A 9500-nucleotide genomic window follows, 5' to 3' on the forward strand; every position below is an offset into this window, starting at 1 on the left:
GTTTTTTGGCTCAGCACCTTTCATGCCCATTACAGAATTCATTTCTGTGCGGATTTTTCAGAAAAATTTTGAATAAAGGCACAGAAAATGTAAATTTTCAGTTACCACGGACTCTTAAGCTAAGGAAATAACTAACCTTTGGCGGCCATTTTCTCACTAATTTTACCTCTGAAAACAGGTGACCCCCACCTCCTTCTTTCTTAAATATCTCGACTTGTGTTCAAGATAAATGGATACTTTTTTTCATCCAAATAAAGACAAGTGAAAAAGCTTTAAGATGATACCAATAACTCTACATGCCCAAAAATTGACGAGAGCCTGATTCCACCACGCTGCCTCACAAATGTCATTCAGTAAGTAAGCAGGAAAATATATCATGTTTTAGAATTAACCTGTCAATGTTATCGAAAAACTCCAATTTACATTTAATGTCAGTCATGATCGAGAACCTCTTTAAGTGCGTTCAAAACATCACTCTTCACAATGCTTTTTCGAAAACCCCTCGACAATGGATGTCAAGTCAACAAAAATAAACTATAGGCACATCAGTCTGCTTTTCTACATCTTACTACGGAGAAAACCCACATTTAGTTGTTTTGGTTTGGTTAGTCTTTGCTCACATGTAATATTTTGCTTTTACTGTTGTTGATTTTTTTTTTGTTCTGTATTTTTACAGTTTAAACGGAAGTAACGGCTTCGTTTGAATTCAGCAATGAGACAGCGGACATGTCAATATTGTCTCGCCACTGTCGTTCCCAAAGCTATAACATTTTTTCGTTTTGTGATTTACCCAAAATTACATTGTGTAGAAAGAGAAGCGCGTGACCGAGGCTTTAATGGGTATTCTCGATGCCGTTTGATCAATAAAGACGCTTCTTAACCCTTTGCAGTTCAGGTCATCAGCGACGTTTTCATGTGTTATATGGCTACAATTCTTGCACTTTAACCATTAATTCCAACCAACTCCTACAAGCTTCATTTTTTCTTCAGCCTTCGAAGAAAAACAAAACAAAACAAAAACCAAGAAAAAAAAGCCCCTTAATTTTGCACGTTAACACCTGCTGGTAAAGTGCATTTGGTCAAGAGTTGGTTCAAAACTTACTGCAACTTTGACTCAGCTGTCATTAAAAGGGACATACAACCAATATAAATGTTCTTTATAATGGTCTGCTGGGGTGATAATATATAGCGTAAACCGTATAGAGCTTGCTGCAGAGCGGGGCTATGCGTTATACAAATGCTATTTATAATTATTTACTCTTCTTCTTTCAAAATAGCAAAAAAGATATTTCGAATCGTCTTTTAAGTTGTTTGGATTTTCGTTTCTGAAAGATTACATTTCTTCTCAGCTAACCCGGGGGTTTAACGAAATTTGTAAGTAATAACAATAATAAGAATAGTTCATCGGTCAATGTCTGATGACGATCGATGCCTTTGCTGAGTAGGATGCTTCTTAAACGAAACAAAAAGACTTAGGGGTTTAGGGGTTAAAATAAGTAAGATGGAAAAACCAAAAATCATGAGCTCATCCATTTCGCATTATTTTGCAACTGGCAGTTCCTGGAAAATCCTGATTTACCCTTCAAAATAACGGTGTGGATTAGAGAAAAATAGGCACAGAACTACAGAAATGATGACAGGTAAGCTGAAACCGTAAAAAAAAGTTAAACCCCATGAGAAAAAAAGGCCTACACAAACAGGAAGTGGACAGTAGTTTCCATCGGTTTGGACAGATTCTGGCTTGATTACTTGACGTATGTAACCCTTTTCCTTACTTCGTATAATACATTCCGATTTCTACAGTGCTCTATGTTTTAATGCTAGCTGGAGTAACCTGAGTTTTGACAGGAATTAATGTATGATTATAAGCTACTGAAATGTGAGGGATCGTGGTGAAATCAGGCGCTCGTGAAGACAATGAAATCGAAGAAACCGGTTTATTTTAGGACATGTTTTTGGCTTAACAGCTTTAATGGCCAATTCTTTAAAACATAATCTGTGGATTTGTACTGAAAAACGTTAATAAAAGGCACAACGACGTAAAACATTGCAGTTTCCAAGGACTCCCAAGCTTTGGAAGACGCCAAACTTGGGAGACCACCTACTCGCTAATTTTACCTCTGCTACCAGGTGACCTCCCACCTCCACCAGTCCATTATATCTCGACTTCTATTCAAGATAGATAAGCATTTTAAAATTGAAAGCAAGACACTTAACAAGCTTTAGAATTATATCAGTAACGCTACAAGCCCCAAAAATTAAAGAGTGCCTGATTCCACTGCGTCGTGACATAAATGCTCTACAACTCGTGGACAGAACTTGGATCATACTAGAGGAGGACTGCTTCGGCTCGAAAGGTCCTCCCACAAGACAATGGGGGATACTCGACAAAATAACGTCCCAATGCAGGAAGTGAACTGGCGTTTGCTTTCTGTACGTACGAGCCAAAGGCCTAACCACTGCACGTCATATTATGTTGTCGGCCGTCTCCCCATAATCTGCCCTTCCTTCTAAATCTGTTGGTCGTAAAGAGCTCAAAGGTTTCGTCGCTGTTATGTTTGGATTTCGAGCGTTGCGCGCGCACAGGCTGTTGGAATGTTATAGTGTCGCTTGTATTATGAGGAAAGTTGTGGTCTGCTATAATGCTATAATTTGTGTGACATCAAGGAGTATTGATCGGTACACTGCCGTTGTTGTTGGCCATCAAAAGATGGAGCAGGCGTCACTAGCACGATGCGTCGTGCAACCGATGACGTGTAGCCACAGACAAACCGGAACTAGTACAATATCGCAGGGTTCGAGAACGAGGAAGAAGAAGAAGAACAATATCGCAGAGTAAAAATCAATTTGAGCCTCTCATGCTTTCCCAATTCTGTAATAGGGTGAAAGCGTCCTTTTCACACACGATGAGCCAAATTGGACCCTTCTGAGAGTATTGACCCCAGTTAGGCTATTATGTCAAATTCAGAAGGGAGGGATAAAGTTTATTTTCAACGTTGACTGAACCCTGAGGCGTAAATGATGACGTCAGTAAGGTATGGGCTAACCACTTTCGACATTGTATGGTATTCAAAGCAGCCGGAGACTCAACATTTAACATTCATCCCCAGAAGGCCTAAGCCTTAAAAACTCTCTAAAATCCCACAATTGAGATCTTATGGAAAATTGCAACAACAAGAACATCATTAATTAAAATGGGTACTTGAAACACGATAGATCATTAGTACAACAAAGCTGAAACCAAACAGAGCTAACGGCGAGCAACCTCGAAGTTTTCTTTGCAACGTAAGTACAGGAAAGGAAGAAAAGGGAGACCGTTTTCAGTTGTGCTTACTTTCCTCGACGTTCACACTCCTACTGAACAAGTTAAGAGTTCTTTAACAACTGATTAATATTCCTTCTCCTTTAAAGGACAACAACACAAATCTGGCCATGGAACTACTTTAAATTTCTGCTTCGTTCCAGTTTACAAATGATTCAAGAGCTCGAGCTCGAACGTTCAGAAAAGGGTCGAAGCGCCACATAAGCTATTCAAATCACTCAATTAAAATCATTTTGACGATTCAAGACTTGCATTACAGTCCTTCAAGATAGCAACTGAACTCAATGTAAAATGTGCAACAATTACGGCACGTATTCTGTTGGCCAACAAAAGGGGTGAAGACATTCCTGAGTTCACTGACCTCTTCTTTCATTGACTGGCAGTAATGGCACAACGCCCGGCTACCTGGCCTGTTTATGCAACACCATATAGTTAGTTCACTGGGGAAAAGTTATAAGTAGACCCATGACAGACTAAAGACCACATTACGTGAATCCACGCCACAAAAACGAGGTGTGTGTCTGGATTATGGAGGCTAGGGGCGCAGGTTGGGAGGGGTGGGTGTTTGGTCATAGTTTTGACCAGGGAGTGCGAGGAATTTCTCACTTCTTTAACTCAGTTTGTTTAGTTCAAGACTGCGATGAAAATGAGCATTTCGGTTTTGGAATATGGTTACAGTTAGAAAGTTTCAAGCCTGTTCTCTTACATGGCTAGGTTTGAATGAAAATGGAAGTTGACATTCAAATTGTGTTGAAAAAGGCACTGCAATACAGTGTACACGTCACTATGTGTATCTCGTTTAGAAAAGGCATTTTAGTATTATGGTAAAATCTGGAATTTGGAAATATACTTTTAAAAACTTTAGTAAGAGAAGCTTATCATCAGGATTTCTGCTATAGAGTATAAAGACAGCACAATATTTTGTTTTAGTAGAGGTTTTACGGCGCTCGCAACTGCATAAGATCATTCGATAAAATGCCTTCTCCAAGTGGAATTCGAAGTCGTGTCTTCTGAGCAAAACGACAAAGAGGCAGCTAACCATTACACCTCAGACATATTGTAAAAATTGGTCGTGTATAGCAAATAATACACGTAAGGCCTAACAAACATGGAGAAAGTGCTTGGTTTAGCTCCACAGACTTCCAAGAGAGTTCAACTGCGGAGAGCAAGCAGACGATGTCCATGTATGACATTTTTATTGTCCATGATCTATGAGCTTCACTGCTGGAGACTGCCATTAAATTTTACCTTACAATCTCACTTGAATAAAGATTTGTTCTTTTCTTAGTTCTTCAGATTTTTTTTAAAAAAACATGTTTTCTGTCTGCCTCGCTTTAGAAACGATGTTATGTGATGCTTTTTTCGTGAATTGGGAATGTTTAGGCAAGCTTGGTTCTGTTCTGATCTAGAATCCAAAAGATGGCTGAGTTTGAGTAATTTGTACTTTAGGTTCCACAATATTAGTGTCTATTTTCTTTTAGTTCTTTACTGAAATAAGGTATTTTAGATAATTATTTATTTCTGACATACATACGTATTTTCATTAAGTACAGCAAACCCCAGAAGAGTCCATGCTATTGGATGGTAGCAAAAAGTCAAAATGTCCTGACGAGGACACCTTCCCAATTCTTGCAGATTGGCCCAGAATGAATTATTGTGAATAATGTTCACTCATATTGACAAAATACATTTTATATAGGAGGTTGGCATTTCGGTGTAGCTTGTTACACGTGAAGTAACGAAGAGTCTATGTAGAACACGACAGACACCAGAATTAATTTGTTAAAATTGGGCTGAAATCATGGAAAACACGCACAAAAAAACCTCGTCCTATTAGTGAAGCTATGTCACTCTCAGCTTACGACTACCTACAATATAAAAAACATCATCGTTGACTGATGCAAGGTGGCCGACCTTTCATTTCTCTAGCCCCCCCCCCCCCCCCATCCCCTTCCCTGTGTAATAATAACTCAGACACGTGGCACAGTTTGCTAAATCAACGTCACCAGTCGCGATAATTTCTACTTCTGACACTGCAGTCAGCAGGGTATATTACGCCATGTCGTGTAGACGGCAAATATCATAGTATTGGCTAAGTTATGATTATAGTAATACGATTTATTGGAAATGTCCCATGCCTCGTTCCCAGACAATTCGTTAACTCAGAATTACAAAGTTCTATTTGCTCCGTACCTAGTTTGGATAAATGTGACGTCAAAGATTTTGAGTTTCCCATCATGTCAACACCCTACGTTGCCGCGGTAGTGAACTGGTGTCCAACTGGCTTGCCGCGAGCTGGAAGGGGGGGGGGGGGGGGATGGGATCGGTGTGAACTCGACACACTTAACGTAGACACGCATTGTACCAAAACTATCAAAGATATCAATTTGAAACTTCGCATACATTGTATTTAAAATGTTCTTTTAATATTATTAGAGAGAAAGATGAAGGAAAGAGCAGAGAAAATAATATTATGTTCTTCGTCCGACTTCGACTAATCGACACTCGATTTACCCAGAGCAACTTAAACTATGGTCTAGATCTACCTTTTCCTCGAAGTTTTCAAAGAACTAAAATCAATCTGATCACCTTGTTTTTCTAGATTTACGTCTACTTTCACTTTCTTTGCGCATATGCCTAAAACAAAACTAAACATGGTTCACGTATTTTAACAAGCACAAAAATAGCCATGGCACTGTTGTTTTTTTGTGGCTGTTTTTTTTTTCTTCTGGTCCATGAAGATTTCAGTCCTCGCTTTCTTGCCATGATTTGCGGTGACAAAACAACATAACTAACCCGTACTTGGCGAAAAACTGGATCAAAACAAGCTAGCAAAAGTTTGTACAAGCTATAATGAAGCGATCTATTATTTTCAATAGAAACCTGGATAAGTGGTTCGGACTCGATTCTGTGGGCTGGTATTTTGATACGACTATTATAATTGTCGTAGCTCAATGAAAGAAAGCGCGCGGCAGCTACGAATAATATACTCGTAGCTCGGGCGCAATGGGTTAAATGCGATTCTTTGAATATCTTGATTACAACTTAGATTAAACCTTACGATTTTGACAAAGTAGATAGAACATTTGGTTTCTGACCTCATGGTCTAAGTAACTCAAAACGGCCAACAATGTCAGATAGAACCTTGTAATTCTGGGGTAGCGAATTGTGATCATTTAGGAGGCCAGTTGCCCAGATTGAGCGGAGTGCCACATTCCTGTACACTGACAGAGATACGATGGACAAAACAGCTCCTCAATACGAGAATTGAGCTTACATCTTCTGATGTATCGGCAAAGAACCTAACCATTTCACAACATTCGACGGTGTAATAATTATGATGATGGTGATGATGATGATGATGGTGATGATGATGATGATGATGATGATGATGATGATGATGATGATGATGATGATGATCGGGGGCGAAACGTAGAACGTATATAAAATATTTTTGGAAGTTCTACAAGTCTCAACCTTTTTTTTACTCTCTGCTGCTTACGATGATGATGATGATGATGATGATGATGATGATGATGATGATGATGATGATGATGATGATGATGATACTGATGATAGCAATAATAATGATAATAATAATAATAATAATAATAATAATAATAATAATAATAATAATAATAATAATTTTTAAAAAATTAAAAAAAATTTTAAAAAAATAATAATATAATAATGAGAATAATGATAATAATGAGGAATGAGCTATAACAACACCAAAAGAGTGGAAAACATCTACTTACTCTGAGCTTACTGACAGCTGACTAAGGAGGTCTTGGAAGGAGTAGACTCGAACATGAGTTCCAGCGTCAGAGTGCTACACATGCTAACTTTACACCACCTCAGCAGCAAAAGCGGTTTGTGTCGTAAGCCAGGCAGCAGTAAGGGTCACTCAATTCTATCAGAGCTGTATAATATGTAAGGTCCGTTCGGGAATTCTTCACACGAATGAGGCGAGAGTAGATCTTCCCCACAGCTGGCAAATGTAAGTTTCCTTTTTCTACTGTCTGTACAATTATTTAATTAGAGAAATGAGAATGAGTCACTCTGGGAATATTATATATTTTCTTGGCTTTAAATTGTTCGTTTTTTTTATTGTATTGTTTATATATTTCAACAAATACCTTTGTTTTAGTAGATGGATATATCGGTGTCAAATTGTATGTGATTGTGGTGTCTTTTCTTTCTTCAGTGTGCTTGTGGACATGTGTCTAAAGGTCAGAGTCACGTTAAATTTGTCATACTACAATGAATCCACTTTGACATTTAATATTTAAATAGTATATGAGAAATGGATCTAATCCCTTTCATACAAACACATATTTGTCAAAGGAATACATTCTTCAAACACTTTTCAAACGCTACATCCTCATAAGGTCTCGTTAAGTGAGCTTAGGAGTTGAAATAAAGTGGTGATGGTTCACTTTTGAGAAATAAAACCAGCAAATTTACGTTTTATATATTTGTAATGCAACTTTATAAAAAGACTAAGGCAAGAACTCGAGGTTCAGTTCAAAATAATCGGATAGTTTTAATGTTTGTCTTTGAACGGACAGTTAAAATTATTAACAAAACTTTTCGTTTACTTGAAATTATATTAATTCAGTAACAGTAAGAGTATGTAAGATTTAAAACACCCTCACACAGACACATACACACAAACACCGCAAAATTAGTTCCTCTAGAAGACTTTACCTTTGACTTTCAATGCGTTTGTTGTCCCTGTGTGCAGCACAAATAAAAGCCTGGAATATGAATACAGCTGCGATTTCTGTTTCAAGAAGGTGTTTCGTTGAGTTTCTTACTTTTTGTATTTACTTATTCCACAAGAATAAACGACGTGGAATTAAAACAGAAATGAAGAAAGAAATATAATATATTGTCATAGATCTACGCACTTCAGGCTTTCCAATTGAAAAAAAAAATAGTTCCCCCGCTTTTCTAATCTACAAACAGTCCCGGAGAAAAAGAATGGGATCACAACAAGAGCAGACTACTCCACCGCCAGCAGACGCACCGAGTGGACTAGGTGATCCGCCATTGCAGAAGTCGCGCGAAAGCACCAGCTTCGATCTCATTGGCTAAAATCTGTCGTCGCCACTGCCTCGTTTTGCGTGGAGCGGAGGGAGAATACGATCGATACAAAGATATGCCAGCAGCAGTGTCGTCTTTTGAACCTGGTTGCAGAATTAGTGCCATGGAAGTTGTCATACTTTTGAGTGCTGCTGCTGCTGTGGTCTTCTGATAGAATTTTTGCTATCTTCCTGGAGATGCTACTTGTATTATTATTGTTGTTGTTGTTATTGTTGTTGTTATTGTTGTTGTTGTTGTTGTTGTTTTTATTGTTGTTGTTGTTGTTGTCATCGTCACTGTTGTAATTGTTGTTGGTGATGCAATTGTCGTCTTTGCGGCTGCTGCTACTGTTGTTTTTGCTGCGTCAGATCGCTTTTAACTACTTTTTTACCTCCCTACCTTAACATCCTCCCCCTGAATTCCCCTTTTCCTTCCGTTCCTCGTCCTCCTCCTCCTTTTCTCCTTCTTCTTCTTATTCTTGGCAACCGTGTCTTCTACAGTTCCTTATGGATACTGGTTTCTCATCTTTTCTATTATACAAACCACCCCATACCACCCGTATGCTGAAAACCACCGCCATCACCACAATCACTATAATGCTAACAATTATCATCATTATCATCTGAAGACAGATAACAAAGTACCCTCATGCTTATAACATTGTCTTAACGAGCTGGCTTGTTAGACAGTAATTCGTGTTATTTCTAGTAGTTTCAGACTAGCAGTTAATGAAGGCCTTCCATTGTTGGTATCGGATTTTTTCCTTTGCAACTTTAGATTCGGAGTGTCTGCTGAGGAAATAGAGCTGGTGCTAAGTCTTACCTAGAGCTGTTCTTGTGTTCTCCAGCAGAGTAATCTTTCCCAATATGGATTATGCTTCATATGTCATATTTCATTGAATCGTATCGTATACTACCTCTTTTAAAGCGACTTTTACTTTTTCTCTAAGTTGTCAGGGGTTCTTTTTTCATTTTCCCGAAAGGCGTCTGAAGCTTTTGTAGGAGGAGGTTTCAAAGAAAGTGCTGTAAAACGCCTACTAAAACTAGGAGGTTTCAAAGCTTTGTAGCCACATGAATATGTCTGAGGTAGA

The 9500-nt window shown here is 38.4% G+C and overlaps 1 protein-coding gene across 5 annotated transcripts in view; it reads right to left on the bottom strand.

Annotated features, from left to right (window-relative positions):
• GPB5 (glycoprotein hormone beta subunit) overlaps window positions 1-8377 on the bottom strand; it is a 139807-nt gene extending 131430 nt beyond the window's left edge. The window contains exons 1-2 of one of the 5 annotated variants that reach the window (XM_013083929.2): window positions 8033-8377; window positions 7081-7344 (exon numbers count right to left, since the gene is read on the bottom strand). The gene's annotated coding sequence lies outside the window, so the exon portion shown is untranslated. Of the gene's footprint in view, window positions 1-7080; window positions 7462-8032 lie in introns of all 5 variants that reach the window. The other 4 variants (XM_013083930.2, XM_013083932.2, XM_013083931.2 and 1 more) reach the window with 4 other exon arrangements.
• Window positions 8378-9500: the final 1123 nt, after the last annotated feature.

This window comes from Aplysia californica, unplaced genomic scaffold, assembly GCF_000002075.1.
Source record: "Aplysia californica isolate F4 #8 unplaced genomic scaffold, AplCal3.0 scaffold00263, whole genome shotgun sequence".
In the NCBI taxonomy this organism is placed as follows: Eukaryota; Metazoa; Mollusca; class Gastropoda; order Aplysiida; family Aplysiidae; genus Aplysia; species Aplysia californica.